General features: G+C 53.3%; 1 protein-coding gene across 3 annotated transcripts in view; it reads left to right on the plus strand.

The window, feature by feature from the left end:
• The first annotated feature begins 536 nt into the window (after positions 1–536).
• Positions 537–12752, plus strand: part of KANSL1 (KAT8 regulatory NSL complex subunit 1) — a 93190-nt gene continuing 80974 nt past the window's right edge. The window contains exon 1 of one of the 3 annotated variants that reach the window (XM_030508658.1): positions 537–781. The gene's annotated coding sequence lies outside the window, so the exon portion shown is untranslated. Of the gene's footprint in view, positions 782–8227; positions 8653–12752 lie in introns of those variants that run through there. The other 2 variants (XM_030508657.1, XM_030508660.1) reach the window with 2 other exon arrangements.

The following is a 12752-nucleotide window of genomic DNA, read 5'->3' on the forward strand; positions in this document are numbered from 1 at the left end:
GGGGTACGTGGAGCGGAGCCCACCGAGGAGCGGGTCCCGCCTTCCCCATCTCGCCCGCGGGCAGCGCCAGGCCAAGTCCCGCGGCTGCCCCCCCCACCTCTCCGCCGCTGTCCCGCAACTTACGGGGCTGGGGGGGGGTGTGGGGGCGCGGTTCCTCCCGCGGCCCACGGGGGAGTTGTGGGGGGACACGGGCCGGGCGCAGGGCCCGGGGCGCCGGGAGGGAGCTCCGCCCCGCCGCGCCGCCGGGGGGGGCCGGGCCGGGCCGGCTCCGTGCGGAGCGGGGACCCCCCTCAGGCCCAGCGCCTCCATTTTAGCCCGGGGACGCGATGCTGGGCTGGGGGGGGGGCTTCCAGAAGGAGGCGGGGATCCCCCGCACCTCTGCGCCGGCCTGTGGGCGATGTTGGGCCCCGTCCCCAGCGGCCGGCCCGGGGCGGGATGGAGGTGTGGGGGGTGTGGGAGCACCGGGGTCGTTGCGGCTGTGTCCACCACCACCCCCCACACCCCCCCGATGACAGACTTTTCTTTCCCCAGGTCCTGGATTTTGCCACCTCCTCAAATAAGGAACTCTCGTACCTCGCAGGCGGAGATTGGAAGGATCCCGAATTCCTCCCTGTGCCAGGGGCTGAGCGCCTGGATCGCAGGTGGTGAGGATGGGCCTGGCCAAGATGCCCAACGGGATTTGGGCTCCCCGCTTCCCACCGGGACAGCCCCGGCGCTGGGCTTGTGACCGGACACGCCGGGATGTGTTCGCAGGCAGCCTCTTAGTGTCTGATGGTGTGAGGTGAGTCTGGAGCCCCGCACGTAGCTTCTTGGTGAATGGGTAACTTGAAAATGGAGGTTCAGGAATACAGCTGGAAATGTGGGTTCATCCAGTGCTTCCCTCTCCAAAATCATTCCAATGCCGGTATGGAGCGAAGAGATGTGTAGCCTCCTCTTGGGAGTGTGCATATGTACGGCCTTGTATGCAACAGCATCAAGGGATGACTTGTCCAGAAGCAGCAAGATCTCCTAGTCTTCCCCCCCATTGTGTGCATCCATAAACTCCAGGTTTACATCGACCAGGTCCTTGTTACTTGCTGTTGTAATCTGGCTTATCCAGATTACTTACACCAACAAGAGAGCTGTGTGTGTAACTGTCAGAGGGGTCTCAGCTTTGTCCCATGAAAACCAAAGGTCTAAACCAGGGTTTTCGTGCTCACATTTCCGTGCCTGGGCTCCCCCCGTGTGTGAAGTGGCCATGGTGCTTCTGGTCTGGAATGGAGAGTTTCCTGATGCTTGTTTTGGGAAGTCACCTCTTAACCTGTGATAACGTTGGCAAGGTGAGACTTGTGTCCTAAACACTTCGGTACAGCAATCAAGTTGTGTGGAGCTGAATGAAACCTAAAGGGAAGCGCTGAAGGGAAGGGTATTTCCCTCTTCTCGTAAATCTACAAGCCAAAGCAGCCTGACTTTAGGCCAATTATGGAGGCTGAATTTAGGCAAATTCTCTTGTAATGGGAAAACCAAAACCATTTACTCAGTCCTTTCACACTGACCTTAGACAAATCTGCACTGGTAGCTGATCTCCAGTTGGCTAACACAACAGTAAAAGCTCTTACTCTTTGTACACATAATAGCAGTCAGTTGTTACGTGGGCTTTAGAAAAGGAATTAAACCTCCCCGTTACAGGTTTTGGAGGTTATCACTAGATTTCTTGGAAGCCAGTGGTCCTCCAGCTCCTGCTCATGCTGGTAGGAAGTCAGCAGAGAGCTTCTCTGGAAACTGGTCCTTGCTTCCAAAGTGTCCCATGCAGATGTATTGGTTAAATGGGGGTTTAGCATGTGGCTGTGTGGAGCAGGTCAGGGATGGGCCTGTGGGAGGATAACTCCAGGTCCTTCCAGCTTCCCAGGAGCTGAGGGATGAGGTGTGCTCATGGCAGCAGGTTAACCTAAGCCTGCTGCAGGGTGCGCTGAGGAGGACATGCAGACCATGGTCGCGTCGGGCTGTCACCTCTGCTTGGCATTGCTGCTCAGAGGTGTTTACTTCTTGTGGTGAGCACCTGGTTGGACCTTGGTGTTTTGAGTGTATGTGTGTGTCATCTGTTCCTGTGACAACCTCTGATTAGTACGTATTTGAGTGTTTCTGCACCCTGTATCCCTGACTTGTGCTCAAACCCTAGTGCCTGATGTTGCTGTCACAGTTTGCAATGCTTGTTGCTCATAAAAGAGAGCAACTCCATTATAGCCCTTAAGTTTTATGAAGCTCTTTACCTGCAGCTCCTCAAAGGTCTCTGGGAGCAGGAAGGTCTGCCTGGTCCTTGGCATGTAACAGGTAGAAGAAAAACCCTGCAGATGACACTGCTCCAAAGCTGTGTGTGCTGTGGTGGTGGCTGCGGAACAGGGACTTCCTGCTGTCCTCCTCTTGCTGCCATTTCCGTGTGGATGTCTGGGCACTGATTCTCCTGCACTAGACTTGTCAGAGGAAGTACCATTAATAAGCAGAGCGTGTAGGGACTTGACTTCTTCCATCTCTGATGTCTGCCTGTGCTGCCGAGGGTTGGTTGGAAGGCAGGTGGATTTGGTCAGGACTGAGGAATCTGCATGAAGCCCTGAAACTTGGGGCTGAGAGTCTTGCAGGTTAGATTGTGTTATCTCTGGAATAGCAGCTCTCAGAGCATAGTGCTGATCTCAAGATGCTGGGTGGCTCTCGAGCATGGCCAAAAGAGTAAATAATCTGATGTCCTGGTTATCAGCTATGTTTCAGTCTGATTCAACTGCTGCTGGAGTTTGGGATTAAACTGAATTAGAAGCAGCTGCCAATAGAGCGGTAATTTTTTCCCTGAGTCTGGAAATCCAAACAGTGATAGAATTGTTCCAAGTGCCCTCCAGCAGAAATAGAAACAAATTCTGTTAGTGGATCTGAGAGAAGCCATGTGAAAAAGACCATAACATGAATTAATGAACAGACTCTTAAAACTAGTGTTAATCTTGCCTGTGGCAGAGGGAAAGCTTTCATGTCCCGATGATGGCAGTGGCTGGATGGCCTTGGGTGGTTTCAGGTTTGCTGTTGACTCATGAGGGGAGTGTGAGGTGCAGGGTTTGGTGCAGGTTGAATCTATGAAGATGTTCCGTGAGCCTTAGCCAAGGATAAAGGGAAGTACGTCAGGGCTTTCCAACTGGAAGATGGAGGAAGGGTTGAGTTGTGCAGCAGGTAGAAATCGGGGCTCCCATACTGCTGGTAGCATACCCCTGCTTGTTACTAGTTGCTGGGTTCCTAATTCTTCTAGCTTCTTATTTATGTGAAAACTCCTTAATCTGTGTGTCTCACACGGTGGAACTGAACCTTACCCCTAGCCCATGGGAGCACAAGTGTCTCATGCCCGTGCTGTAACTCCACAGAACCCACAGGCTATTTTTCAGTGTTGAGATTTGAGAGGGTTGTCCCCTGAAACTCAATGAGCTCACGTGTCATGGTTTTATAACACATGGGCTTTTACGTGGTTGATGCAGGATTACATTTCCTTCTCCTCTCCTTCTCTCGCTCCTCCTCTCCCATGATATAACTACCTATAACCCGAAACGGAAGGAATGCAGCATTTAAGTGAGCTGTCACCTTACTTATTCTGTTGTTCGTTTCTATTTTCTTTCACTGCTTGCATCATTAAGTGTCTGGATCATACAGTCACTCTGCACAAAACCTACTGATGTCCATAAAGAGGTATTGCCTCAATTACAGCCATCGTGGTGTTCCTTAAGCAAATACCCAAGCAGGCTCATGGGATCTGAGGCTTACTTGAGCACCTCTTGTGCAGCCTAATCCAAGTGTTTTGGATGGATCTAAGCTAACATGGCAACTTATGGGGACCTACATGATACAGGGTTACAGCTAAATGTAGGTTTGGATGTTTTACTCTCTGCAAGAGTTAATAAAACCTGGCTATGGGTCCCCAGCTGGATGAACAGCTTCACAATTCAGGGTGCTTTATTGTGAGTACTCAGCCCGATGTTCTTCTTTGGAAAGTGCTTCGCTGCATTCCTCAAATTGGTATGAATAGAAGTTCCCATGAGGGCTTTGGGAAGTCAGGCTCTTCTGTACAACATGCATCGATCTGATGCGACAGTGTGGAGTATTAGAGTACTTCTTGGCAGGATGAGACCAATGTCATTGGTAAGGACCCAAAAATAAGTGGTGAAGTGTGTTTGTTACCTTTGTCAAGTAGTCTTACACTCCCAGCCCCTCATCCCAGTGGAAACCATAGAAATACATTTTGCAGTTGCAACAATAATTGATTAAAAATAGCTTATTATTATAACCAATTCCCCTTAACTTCACAGCAGATGAAATTAATTTCCCCCAAGCCTGGGTACCATTAGAGCTCTGACGTTGAGAGGAATTGATGCTTTGTAGAGTAGACTCTCCAGTGTGAGAACATCCATGAAATGATGAATGTCTTTATCCAGTGGCTTGATCTAAATGGTTTCAAAAAAGCTCTGTTGCTTATGTGGATCATGCAGCTTCTTTTTAGTGAGTAGTATATTAATTTCCCATTGATATCAAGCAACCTAAAAGTCCATCAATCCAGAAGTTGTCAGGGAAGATCCAGGTTTGGGTGTTGACCGTAGGATCCATTAGTAGATTCGGTACCTGCCTGATGAGGGAGGTGTCAGGGTTGCTGAGCTCTGCCAGCCTGCACACTAGTTACCTTTCTGTGGCTCTACTTTTGGGTTTTAAGGACTTTGCTATTCTTTCCTTTTCAGTGAGCATTTCCAGACTAGCTGGCAGGGATGTGCTGTGTCTGCTCAGCTAAGGAATGCCTTTCTTACCATGAGCAGACAGGTTCTTTAATTCCTCTTCAACATGATCAGAAGAGTGATGATCATTGCAAAGGTCTCTTGTTGCTACAGCTTATTTGTATTTAGCTTTAAAGCAGACAAGTTTCGCATCTTCTGGAGGTCTCTGTGGCCACTGATGTTTGAGTTTGGTGCTTTTTGTTAGGATATCTGATGAGGTTGCAAATGAAGATGCAAAAGTTGTGGTTGTATCTGTAGGGAGTCTCATCACCCTGTGCTTTGGTGGCTGTTGCCTTCTCTAGCTTTGGGATGTTCCTCAAACCAATCCAGGCTTAAAAGTCTCCCTTCATGTGTCCTTATGTCCATGTTGTAATCTAACTATATGGACTACTATGCATATACTTATTGTGTAGAGACTGTTAAATTTCCAAGGCAGGTAAAATCAAAGCAAATAATGAGGATTAATAGGTAGAAGCAACAAATGCATGTGGGAAAGACAAGGTAACCATCAAGGGGGAGTAGCTGGGTACGTAACACTCACCATGTATTGAACCCTGTGGTTTGTATGTCCCTGATGCTTTGCAGAAGAGGGTGATGTCAAAGAAAGATTTAAAGGATGGTGCTGTAGAAATGTGGATTCAATGGGGAGAGCTCCTCTTGTTCATGTGGGGCACCTCAAAGAGTAGTAATGAAGCTGTGTGAGGGACTTGGGGGTGAGGGTGGCAGGTACAGGAGTGGCTATGTGACCTGGAGGAGATGGTGTAGCACTGCTTTGAATGGGCAAAGGAGACTGGAAGGGCTGTGAAGAGAGGCCAAAGTTGTGTTATTTTAGGCTGTGCAGCAATTTTTGCTACATCATGTCTAGGTCAGGCTGAATGATGAACGCTGGAGGATCCTGTGCTGCAGGAAGATCCAGATCTGTGCTGGGCTGTCAAGCCAGAGATTGCAGCTCTTGGTTAGGGATGACTCGGTGAACAGAAAACCCTGCAGTGCAGAATGAACAGAAGATTAGAAACTTTATTGCAGGGGAATTTCTTTCAACTTCCTCCACACCGAATTGCCTTCCCAATTCTGTTCCAGTATAAAGATGTGCTTGTTCCTACTTCTGCTTTTTAGCTGAACTGAATTCAAGGTAGATTTAGGGGGAAAAAAAGAGATTGGAAAGGAGAGGTATGTGTGCTGTTGTAGGGTCCTTGTCCTGGCTTCCTACGGAGTGTGGTGAGGAGAAACGGAGCAGCAGAAAGCATGGAGCTGCTGAGTTCATCATGCAACTGCCTTCCAGAAACAGAATTTGTTACCCTTAAGAAGAGGGAATGCTCTCCATGGGACCCAGTTCTATGCTGGATTTGGGGTAGCTGATAACATGCTGTTCTGATGTCCTCCTTGGCACTGTTTCATCATTGACTTAAAGCCCCGTTCTAGGTCCGGAGGCTCATTTCAGTTTCAAGGTACTGCATGAAATTGCTGAGATGGGGTAACTGCTATGCTGTGATTGGGAATGGCCATCTAGGAGGGGAGGAGTGTGACCCTGAGGGACAGCAGGAGCTGTCTGCAACTCCTGCTAGGGGCACAGACCCAGCATTGCTCTCTCTGCTGTCCTTGGCTGGATATTTTTCTTAATCACTTACATATGAGCTTTGTTTTGAGCATTTGTTGGTCAGCAGAAACATGGTATGTGGCCTCTGCGGGGTAGTTTTGGCTGTGAGTGTAGGTGGCCTTAGAAATGATGATGAAATGTGTTGCCCATGGATTTCCTGAACCCGGACCCCATCTGTGATGACTGTTCGGTGGTGTGAGTTGTTCAGCAGGATGTTGGATTTTAAAGAGCAATGGTAGTATATGGATTCTCCATCTCCAAATGCTTTTTAAAGAGGAGGATTGTTGCCTTTCCTCTCGTGTGGTGGTGGGATTTGATGCAAAAGGAGGAAGGAGATCTGTGTGCTGTGTAATGCAGATCAGGATTGCCCGTGCTGGCTACAGAACCAGCATTCATAGCTCTTACCTAACTCTGCAGTCGAGATACAGTGCAACTCTCATATTTTTACTCTAAACCCAAGTTTAGAGTAAACCAAGGGCCGGTTCTCCTCGCTGGCAGTGTGTAACAGCGTGCACTGCTGGTGCTTTTCCCCTTTGCAGGCAAATGATGGTCTAAAGCACTTTGTTATTGGCATAACTGTGTTCCTACTGTAGAGGCAGCATAGCTATAGCGAGGGGAATGTAGTGTGCTGCCGGGAAGAGATAGCAGCTCAAACCCGGCACGTAGACCCGCCGGCGGGGGGAGGGCGGCTCTGCCTGGCAGCGATACGGAGCGGCTCGGTGTCAGGTGAGCGCTGCACGCCTGGGCTCCAGCGGCACCGGGGGACAGAGCGCTGGCTCCCGTCCCCCCCCCCCGCCACGTGCGCGTGGCGAAACTGAAGGTCAAAGAGGTGAAACTGGTTTCTGCGGTCCCAGAATCGTTCTTTCCTGCCCCGCTGCCTCTCTGTGTGTGTCCTGTGTGTGGAGCGGGACGGAGTTTGTTGAGCAAGGGGAGAAAGTAGCCCTGTAGTGGTGGGAGAAACCGTCTTGTGTGCAGTGGCAGAAACTCCCGGGGTTTCCAACAGGGTGTTTGATGATAAAAGCCTCTCAGCAGCCTTTGCCATTGGGGGCTGCGGATCTTGGTTGTGCGGAGCTGCTGGGCATGAGCACAGGAACCAGTGCTGGCAGGGCAGGAGGGCACAGAGCCTGGGATGTCTCCTCGAGCCATACAGGAGTTCGGGGAGGGGGGGGCGGTCAGGGTTTAGGGGTTTTAATAGAACTCGTAGGCCGATTTTGGGGAGTAAAGCTGGAGCGTGTAGTGGGGAAATGCGGTGTGAGGCAGTACCGAGCCCCCGGCGCTGCAGGTGGAGGAGCGAGTGGTGGTGCTTTGGGGGGGAAATCGCTTAAAACGCTTAAAAGTTTAACTGCGAGGAGCGGGCGTTGGATGGGACAAAGGCAAACGTTGTTCTACCGGCATAAACGGTTCAAGCGGAGCCCGTTTCTGCAGGGGCTGCCCCGGCGGCACGTGGCGGGGGGTGCCGGACTACAACTCCCGGCATGCCCCGCGCGGGCACCCTCTCCACCACCACACCCCCCCCCCCGCGCCGCCCTGCAGCGGGGCCGAGCGCGCCTGCGCGCTGCGGGGCGAGCTCCCCCTGGCGGGCGGCGGCAGGGAGAGCAGCCGGACAATAGGCGGCGGGTCCGCCCCGCCCCGTTCCCCCCACCCCCCCGCCCCCGGCCCCGGTCCCTCCCCTCCCGGCGGCGGCGGCGGCGGGGCCCCTCCCGCACTGCAGCTCCTCGGCGCGGCGGCGGGCGCTCGGCGGGGCCCCCTGGCTGCGGGCGGGCGGCGGGCGCGGTGCGCGCGGCCGCCGGCGGGGGCGCTGCGGCGTCCCCCCCCTCCTCCTCCTCCTCCTTCCACCCCCCCCCCCGGTGCATTCTCCGGCTGACGGGAGGGGGAGGGCAGGGAAGGACCCAGCCGCCATTTTCCGAGCCGCGCCGCCGCCGCGCTCGCCCGGAGCGGGGGGGAAGCGGGGGGAGAAGAAAAGCGCCGCAGCGCCCGCTCCGCCGCGCCCCGCCGGGTCCGCCCCGCCGCCGCCCAGCAAGCACCGAGCCGGGGGTGGGGGGGCCGCTCCCCCCGCCCCCCCCCGCCGCTTCTCCGCCCGCCCCAGCCCCGGACTGCGGCCGCCGCTCTGCGCCCGCCGAGGGACAACGGGCGAGCCCATCCCCCCTGCCGCCGGGGCGGGCCCGAGCGGGCGGGGGGGGCGCCGGCGCTGCCCGGCCCGGTTGCGGTGCCGGGGCTTGTTTGCAAACTGCGCCCATTTTGTGCGGGGCCGAGCCCGCCCGGACCGCGCTCGCCGCTCGTCACGTGGTAGGTGCCGCTCGCCCCGCGCCCGCCGCCCCGCGCCTCCCCCGCCGCCCCTTTGTTAGCGCCGCCGCGCCCCGCCGGGCCCCGCTGCGGAGCGGCCGCCGCGCCCCAACTTCTCCGCCCGGCTGGAGGCGGCTTCCCCCCCCCACCCCCTTCCCCCCCAACCCATCCCATCCTTCCCCTTGCCCGGGAAAGTGCGGGGGGAACCGGGGGGAAGCGCTGACCCGCCGGGCCGCTCCCCCCCCACCCCCCCCGGTGCTGCGGTTCCCGCGGGCGGGGGGGGGGGTGGTGCCACTTCAAACCGAAATCTCCGGCCCGGAGGCGCCCGGGGCGGGGGGGTTGGGGGGGGCAGCGGGGTCCCGCCGGGGCGGGCCGGGGCCCCTCACGTGGCCGGCGGCGGAGCCCGGCCCCGCTCCCCCCCGTCGGGAGGGAAAGAGACGGGGGGGGGGGGGGGGGCGATGGGCTCACGGTGCCTTAACCTGCAGTGAGGGGGTTGGGGGGGGGTCACAGGCGAAGTTTTAAAAGTAAACAGAAAAAAAAATATATATTTAAATTGCATAACCTCCGAATTGCAAAACGCGCGGCCGGGGGGAAGGGGGGGGAGCAGCTCCGCCGGCCCCGGGGCCGTCCGGTAGCGGTCCCGGTAATCCCGGTGGGCTCCCGGCGCTGTCAGCGGTGGCTGCGGGCCGCGGATGTGTCACGGAGCGCTTCCCCCTGCGCTCGGCGGATACAATAGCGTATTTTTCAGGGGGGGTCTCGCTGCTGAGCCGTTTTCCTGTATTTACTTCCCGGCTGCATATTTTTGGGGGGGTTATTTATTATATTTCCTCCCCGCCGATCCCGAATTATTTTCCTCTAAACACGCCGGGCGAGCCCGGTTATCCTGAAAAGCTTCCCGTGATCCATACGTGTGTTTACTTCCATCATGGGATTAGCATCTTCCAGTGCTTGATTCCAGCGAAATTTGGGTAGAAACAGGGGGGAGGGGGTCACGTAAAGGGGAAAATAGAGCGGTGAGATTTCTTGGGAAGTAGCCTTATTTCCTAGGGAAAGAGCAGCCCCTCGGTGCACCCCAAGGTGTCATCTCTCCGATGGTTCAGTTCGTGTCCAGGTGGATCAAAACGCAGGCACGATACAGATGATCTCGCCTGTTATGTAAAATGCACTTGAATGACAAACTGTAGTTTTCCATGAAGCCGGTCAGGATATGGGAGGAACTGCAGGGGTGGGTTGGTTGGGTTTTTTTCTGCTTTATTTGTTTTGACTGACCATTATATTTTGAACTGGTTTGGGCCATGCCCGCGTTCCCGGTTACATCATGTCATGTGTTGTGTACAGGGTACTTTGTGCCTCTAAAAATAAGGCGAGGTGAAAGCCCGTTTCTCGGAGGTGGTAGCAGAGTTCTTGAGCTGTGGCACGGTCCCGCTGCCAACGGGGTATAAAACACTTGCGGGGGGGCAGTTATAAGGTGTCTCTGCATGTGACTGAGCCTCTGCCGTAGTTATGGATCTGGGAAGCTGTTTGGATATGAGCGTTTTCTCTTTAAACCCTTATTTTTCCTCTTTAAACCCATATTTGTCCTTTTTATAGCCTTTGTTTTCATGGAGGAACCTCTGCTGCTCTTCCCCCTGCTTTAGCGTAGTCCTCTTGGGTTCCTGTGCTGGCACAGGAGCGGTGCGGGTAGCGACGCCGTTCAGTCTGATATTATTCCTTTAATTGAGAAATCAGCAGCTTTTTAGATCAGCGAAGGGGGAGATGAGGCAGAGTCACCCCCGGGGGCTGTAAAGGCAAAGCTGGGGAATCCCCCGGCCCTGGGATGGGATAGGGAGTTGGCTTTTCCTTCCCGAGGTGTCCGCTCTCGGCCACCATCGGAGCCGAGCTCTGAGCAGCATGGTTTTTGGCACGGGAGGGATGGGTCTGGTTGGGTTGAATCTATTTGTAGCTGCACTGCCAAGGTAGCACAGCTGTGTAGGGCTTAATGGATTGATATGCTGCAGGAGCAGTTAATTGTGAAACTTGGTTGTGATAGTGTTCTAGCTGATGGGTAATGATTTAGCAATGAGGGTGACTCGTGTTCCCCCTTTGGAGGTGATAAAGCAGCAGATGACTGGGCAGATGTGGCTGTGTTTCTCTTATCCCTCCTCCCCTCCACCTCCTTTTCCTTTTATTATTATTTTGTTAATGCTGTATTTGAATCTCATTTGCTCTCTGAGATCATCCGGTAACCAGAGAACTGGTGACGTTCTGACATCACACGAGTCAGGGGTGAAAACTGAGCAGTTCTTTGACCAAAGTCACTTCCTCTTGCCCTGTTTATAACTGTGTTTTTGTGAACGCAACTGCCATTATCTAATGAACCCTCGGAACAAAGCCTGTCTCCGGGAGTTTCAGCGCTCCACCCTTCTTGTGCTCAGGCAGCAAGTGGTGCGTGTCCTTAGGAACCTCAAAACACTTTTCCGGGGATGATAAGACTTCATGTATAGTGAAGTCAAGATAAGGCCTGAGGACGTTGTAGGTCCTACCAAGGCAGGGAAAGGGTAAAGCCTGGGGAGGGAGGAGGAGGGGCAAGCAGCACCTATTTTGGTTTGTGGGCCTTCCCCATGCCCCCTTTCCATATAATTTTCCTTTTCTTTGAGAGTAGGTCAGTGATACCTCTGCTCGTTCCCACTGAACAACACCCCATTTTACTTATTTAGTTTGGGTTTTTTACTGGCCTGTGTGGGAAACGGATGGACCAGCTTCTACTTAAATGGGAATTTAAGTTATCAGAAGTGTCTGGGGTGAATCACATACGGATCAGCACAATAATAAGTGAGTTCTGCGCTCATGCCTCTCTCCAGAGCCTTGATCAGTTCATTAAGAAGAGCCTCTCAGCGTTTGAGCAGTCAGGATGAGGTGATCTGAGAAGCACCGTTTCCCTTCCTGCGTTTTATAAATACCGTGTCCCTGCTCCTGACTTCCAGGAATACAATATCTGCCTGGAGTGAGGCACAGCAAAGGCTTCAGCGTGCCGCTCACTTTGAGAATCCTTCCTTGTAAATCAGAGTTGAACTGCGTCCTCAAGGATGCAGGTTTCGCGTTTAAGCTGGAATAAAGGCTTTCTGTTTTGTCTCAGCTGGGCAAGGGGTTGTCACACTCGGATCAACAAGAGTCTTGGTGATGCAGGACTTGAGTAAACATAATTCCATTAAGCCCTGCGCGTGTCCTGAGCTCAGAGCCCTGTTTTTGGAAGAGGATAGTTTGGAGAAGGTCCTAGTGGAGTTTCAAAGCAAGTTACAAAATAAGAATATATTTCCCCCTGCCACAAACTGCCAAAGTATTGCTGGGTTTAGAGAGTGAGACAAACAGCGGATGGGGTATGCTCGGAGCTGGGAAGACTTCGTTTTGGAGGACAGAGTTTTGAGAGCGCAGTATCTGAATGTGGTAATGAAACTGTGCTGTTTATCTAATAGAACAAGGAGAAAGGATAACAAAATCTCATCTGAAGAGAGGAAATGGGAGTAGCTGTCAGCCTGGACAGGCCACAGCTTCATCCATTCCTTAGTTCAGCTCTTGCTGAAAACTTATTCTTCGCAGATTTGGTGGAAGGACCAAAAGCTTAATTGAAATCCATACTTTTGTATCAGGAGCTGCTTTGGGCCTCAGAGACGTGAGCAGAAGATGGACCTTACGGATTTCTCAGGTTTTGCTCCACGAAACATTAGGAGTTCTTTTCTCTGAAGTCTTTATAACTTCCTGTTGAGGCCTGCAGCAGCAGGATGTGAAGGGAAGGGTTCCTGTGAAGTTGCCTTACCACCAAGTGTGGAACAGCAAACCCAGTTCAGGCTGTAATTACAGCCTGTAAAAAGGGACCTGTGATGTGTGATTGAACATCACCTTCTATTAAATGAGCATCTCTGTTTTGGCGTTTGTGTCGTCTTGGTTTTAGTTGCTGCCATGGCAGTCTTTGTGGGTTGTTCTCTCTCCTCTGAGACCCGAGGAGCAGTAAAAGCTGAGATCTGCAGTCAGTTGAGCAGCTGTGTCCTGGAGGACTGTGCCATGAACTCCATTCAAAACAAGGTATTTATACTCAGCTGGAGACGACCCCACCAGGTTGGGCAGCG

Source organism: Strigops habroptila, chromosome 19 (genome assembly GCF_004027225.2).
Source record: "Strigops habroptila isolate Jane chromosome 19, bStrHab1.2.pri, whole genome shotgun sequence".
NCBI classification, from domain to species: Eukaryota; Metazoa; Chordata; class Aves; order Psittaciformes; family Psittacidae; genus Strigops; species Strigops habroptila.